We start from the raw sequence: 6239 nt of genomic DNA on the forward strand, positions 1-6239 counted from the left end.
CAGTATGCAATAATATATGTGCTTCCTGCAAAATATGTTTGGAACATATGTTAAAGAATCGATTTTTTTTGAGGGTGTATATATAGCCCCCATATAAACCTATCACCAGATTTGACCTCCGGAACCTCTTGGAAGACCAAAATTCATCTGATTCAGTTGAAATTTGGTACGTGGTGTTAATATATGGCTTCAAACTCCCATGCAAAAATTGGTCGATATCGGTCCATAATTATATATAGGCCCCATATAAACCGATGCCCAGATTTGACCTCCAGAGCCCCTTGGAAGAGCAAAATTCTTCCCATTCGGTTGGAATTTGGTACGTGATATTAGTATATGGTATCCAACAACCATGCAGGAATTGGTTCCTATCAGTCCATAATTATATATAGCTCCCATATAAACCGATCCTCAGATTTGACCTCCGGTGCCTTTTGGAGAAGCAAAATTCATCCGATCTGCTTGAAATTTGGTACGTGGTGGTAGTATATGATATTTAGCAAACATGCCAAAAGTGGTCAATATCAGTCCATAATCGTACATAGCCCCATATAAACCGATCCCGAGATTTGGTTTTGGAACCTCTTGGAGGAGCAAATTTCATCCGAGTGAGTTGAAATTTGGTACATTGTGCTAGTATATGGTCGTTAACAACTATGCCTAATTAGGTCCATATCGGTCTATAGTTATATATGGCCCTCAGATAAATCGATCCCCAATCACACAAAAATTGGTCCATATCAAGTTCATAATTGTATATAGCCCCCATAAAAGTGACCCCCATATTTCAATTCTGGCTCTCTACGTACAAAAAGTCCATATCAGGGTTGGCCTGTCACAAACTGTGACTTTTGCGACATACGTTTGCGACGGTATAATACGTATGTCGCAAAAGTCGTAAACCTACTGTAGAAAACCAAATTTTGAATAGAAGAAATCCTGAACATTTTTTAATTTAGTTTGACAGCATTTGCTGTGAGTTTCTGCAGAAATTTGTGAAAGTTTTCCCATGGTCAAGCCTATTTTCTTAGGTGGTATCGAAATTCCCGTTAGTGAGTGTGTAAAATACCTTGGAGTTATATTGGACAGGAGACTGAACTTAAAGCTAAGAAAGGACGAGGAAATCCACGGTTACCCTGTACTCGTGCAAAAAGCAATAGGGAAAATGTGGGGACTAAAACCCAAAATTGTGAACATTCCTAAGAATTGAAACTTCTTCGCACCTACCATCGTTTTGGATATCATCGAATTCGCTGCCTACCCAGCAAAAACTCCTATTACCAGGTATGAGTGCAAGTATGCCTGCGCCAAATTGGTAACAACTTCCTCGTACATATATCAGTAGTAATACTTTTACACGGGCATGACATTGGAGGAAAGTACTTCCATGCAAGCATACGAGCAGTCGAAAAATAAGTACTTCTTCGCAAGCATACCAGCTCTCCAAAAATAATATCTTTACCATAAAGATACCCAAAAAGTGCGAACTCACCCCTGTTGTTTTGTAATCCAACACACTACACCACGCTCCACGACATGGATCTATTCAATGATGTTATTTTGTAATATAAATTATGAACTATACAACTTTAGAAAAAACAAAGGTATATTTTATTGGCAATTTTTTTCTGAAATGTAATTTGGCATTACTTATCGCTACTATTAACGGTGCCCATTGTAGAGCCGAACCCGGACCTCAAGATATGATTTTGATTACCGGTATTAATAGAAAGAATCACTTTTTGCCTACATAGGTAAGTTATTATTTTTAAATCCCAGGTAATACTGTAAGTAGTAACTTTTTGATTACCGGTATTACTGAAAGAATCACTAGTGCTTACCCAGTTTTTGCTGGGTAGCCGACGCGACTAAAGTATTTTCAGTTTGCGACTTTTGTTACTTTTTCTACATTTACGACGCGTATGTGACGTTTACGACGTTTACAACTTTGCGACAGTCGCAAACCTAAAAAAGTTTGATACAGACCATCTCTGGTCCATATCGATTCGTAATTATTTGTAGACTTAACTATACATAACTTTTTTGTCTAATATATGCCATGTATGGACTAAATCACAATTTAGAAAACGATGTTAAGAAGTTTTAAGATACCACAACCCAAGTAATTCGACTGTGGATGATAGTCTTTCGTATAAGTTTCTACGCAATCCATGGTGGTGGGTACATAAGATTCGGCCTGGCCGAACTTGCGGATGTATATACTTGTTTTTTCTAATATTTAGCGTCTTGTAGGAACGTAGGGCTACAATGTAGGGACATTTTCACTCAACACAATTTGTAATAATTTTTACATTTTGGTGGCCCTAGAGGAGGAAATTAGAAGCCGGTAAGGCTTGATCTTTAACAATGTGTGGTAACAACAGTTACCACTCGTGCCAGAAAAAAATCTAACAAAATTTGAGGATTATTACAAATCTACCAAACAAATATTCCTATAGAAAGTTTTGCCAAAACTTTATTCCTGCAGAAAAGTTTGTCAAAATTGTATTTCTATAGAAATTTTTTTCAAAATATTATTTCTATAATTTTTTTTTTTTCATATTGTTTTTTTATGGATTTTTTTCAAAATTGTGTTTCTATTAAATTTATTATCAAAATTTTATTTCTATAGAAAATTTGTTTATAGAAACTTTTTCCAAAATTGTACTACTTTTGGTAGAATTCTACCAACTGTGGCAACGGTGGTGGTATACAAATTTATTTTCTAGGTTATATACGTTGCATTTTCATGTTTTAAGATAATAATATTTTAATATAGTAAGTACTGTGAACCATTTTTGTTTTGTACAATTTGTTTAAATTTAACGAAAATATCGTAGGGAAAATTGTTTGAGAATGTATGGGAAAGTAGGGAACTTTTTTTGTCCTTGTAGGGTAAACCGAACTTTTTCTCTGGCAACACTGACTATGAGCTATAGTCAGATTGACACAAAGCACTCATAAACATATACCCCTTAATTTTCTTAAATATGCAACTGCGGTTTATCTCCCAGACCTACATCAATGTTACCCCACAAATGCTTATGATTACTAATTCATTAAGGGTGGTTTAGGGTATGATATAGTCGGCCCCGCCCGACTTTCTACTTTACATACTTGTTTTTGAGTGTGTTCAGCGTAGGAGAATAAAATGTATCTCATAAAAACTACTCATATGTACACTGAAACAAATATTTACTTCAAAAGAAAATTAACACAATATTGAACAGAAATTCATTTAACATAAAAAATTCTATTTACACTGAAAAAACAGTGAACCCATCAGGAAGAAAAATTTCGGTTAATTTTAGAAAATTTTGAATATTTGTAGAAAATTTTAACTAAATAGTATTACAAACGCTGGCATCACGCCGATGTCACAAAACTAAGTAAATATTTTTCGACAAATTCAAGAAAATTTATTAGACATAACTAAGTTTTTTCACTGGTTAAAGAACATTTTGTAGTTTGAAGGGAAAACTTGGAGTATTGGACTCAGACCTCGAGCTACCGATGTTCGAAATTGGATAAAAACAACGGTTTCTAGAATCCCAAACAATAAAGTCATTTCTTGCACACCTATTTATAGTCCCAAAAACTTCAATTTTCAATTTCAGGCAAATTGGACAACAAATACGGGTTCTACAAGCCCAAAAATAAAATCGATAGATCGGTCTATATGGGGGCTATACTGAAACATTGACCGATACTCACCATTTCGGCGCACCTCTTTATGGTCGCAAAATAATTCTAGATTTCAGATTTGGAGCAAATTGGATAAAAACTACGGTTTCTATAAGGCCAAGAAATAAAATCGGGAGATCGGTCTATATGGGAGATATACCAAAACATGGACCACTATACGCCATTTTCGGCACACGTATTTGTGGTCTTGGAATACCTCTAGATTTCCAATTTCAGGCACACGCAGAAAAGAAACATGATTGCTACAATCATATTCGAAGAGCAAAATAATATGATAGGAGCTATTTTTGCGGCTACCATGTAACATTTTCACCAGCAACATATAAAAAAAAATAAAAAAATAAAATTATCCTCAGCTAAAATATTATTATATTGATAAAAAGAATTTTGTTTCCATTAAAAGACAATGGTCACGATCTAAAATGTTATGGTATTCGTCAAAAATGTTTTTCTTCCAGTTAAAAGAACATGGTCACAACCTAAAATGTTTTGATCTTTATGAAAAAACTTTTTTCGTCGTCGAAAAAAGGACGCCACTTGAGAAAAGAAAACACAAAATTAAATTTATTTATTTGTTTTTATTTATTTATAAACAAATTCATTGTTTATTTGTATTTATAATGTCGTGCAAGCAAACATCATATATTTTTACACACTCTTTTTTGGTTCAATTTCAACAATAAGTAATCATTCCATATTTACTTTGTGCCCATCAAATGTACCAACGCAGACATCATGTAACTGCAAATAAAAATAAATTATACCATATATCAAAATGCAGAACAAAAAACAGGTACATTTTTTCAATTACACTTTCCTTTTCTGTGTTCACATAAAACCACGTGCCACTTCTGAATAAATAAATTAACACAAAACGCAGTGATTCCGTATTCTCCGTCCATTCTAAGAAACAATCAACACACGACTGACGCGCAAAATGAAAATAGTGTGTACCTGCTCAATGTTTTTATAAAATCCTTTTTGCTGCAACAAAATTAAAAAATTAAATGGTCACAAAAACAACGTACATGGTCTTTATGGCCATGTAATGGTTCTAGACAATATTCGAACTTGATCTGCCTACAGGCAAAAGACGAGTTTTTGTAAAATTTCATTATTGAAGACTATAGCGTGATTGCAACAGACAGACAGACGGACATTGCTGTATTTTTTCCTGATTAGGAATATATACTTTGTATAGTCGAAAATCGATATTTCGATGTGTTACAAACAGAATAACAAACTTATTATACCCCCGTCACCATTCTATGGTGGTGGGTATAAAAAACAGATTAAATAGGTATATTATTCAATTCTTGACCGCGATATATAGGAAAGTCTACAAATAGTTACGAACCGATATGAACTGTAGCTAAGTAATTTGACAGCCAGAATTGAAATGTGGGGTTGCTTTATATGGGGGCTATATACAATTATGAACCGATATGGACCAATATTTTGGTGATTGGGGATCGGTTTATCTGGGGCGATATATGTAACTAACTATAGACCGATATGGACCAACTTTGGCATGATTTTTAGAGACTATGTACAAGCATAATGAACCAAATTTAAACCGATTCACAAGAATGGTGCTCCTCCAAGAGACTCCGGAGCAGCGTTGCCATTTTGGTCCGATCGGACCAAAATTGGTCCAAAAAATTTCTAATTTCTAAATTTAGTCCGATGGTCGGACCAAACGGAAATTGGTCCGTTTTGTTCGATTTTCATAAATTTGGTAAAATTTATACATTTTTTCTAGTATTTAAAATTTTTTATCACATATTCAATAGTATCTATTCACTGAAAAAAATATTCTCGTGAGGCCGAATATTTCATTTTATTAAATACGAATGCGAATTTTGCTTAGCACAGAATCATTTCTCTGATATAAAGTTTTTTCCTTGTCCAAAAGTCGATAAACTTTTCAATGAAGTCGTTTTGTCTTTATAGTTAAACGATTCGACTTAAAATTGGGTATCCTAACATGAAAGAAGGGAGCCTCAGTAATGCTGGTGACATTTCTGAGGGTTTCAAAGCTCCTCTAAGTGGTTTCACTGGAATGTGGAACGCCGTTCGGACTCGGCTATAAAAAGGAGGTCTCTTGTCATTGAGCTTAACATGGAATCGGGCAGCACTCAGTGATAAGAGAGAAGTTCACCACTGTGGTATCACAATGGACTGAATAGTCTAAGTGAGCCTGATACATCGGGCTGCCACATAACCTAACCTAACCTAACATGAAAGAAAATTTCGTTTTACTTAAGTCAACTTGGCTTTAATACTTCTGAAAAAAATCTGCAAAATCAATGAAATCATCTATACGAGGGCAGTTCGGAAACTTCTTAGCCTAGCACAAAAAGCGTGGTATAAACAGAAAAAAGTTAAGTGTTATGAACACATGTTAAATTTTGTTTCGATTTGGCAACTCCTTCATATAGAAACAGGTGTTCAAAAGAGACGCATCCACATTTTTTTTTACAATGGAAAAATTAGAAATGCGTGCTGTCATTAAATATTTACATAAAAAAGTT

The sequence above is a fragment of the Haematobia irritans genome, chromosome 4 (assembly GCF_050003625.1).
Source record: "Haematobia irritans isolate KBUSLIRL chromosome 4, ASM5000362v1, whole genome shotgun sequence".
Classification (NCBI taxonomy): domain Eukaryota; kingdom Metazoa; phylum Arthropoda; class Insecta; order Diptera; family Muscidae; genus Haematobia; species Haematobia irritans.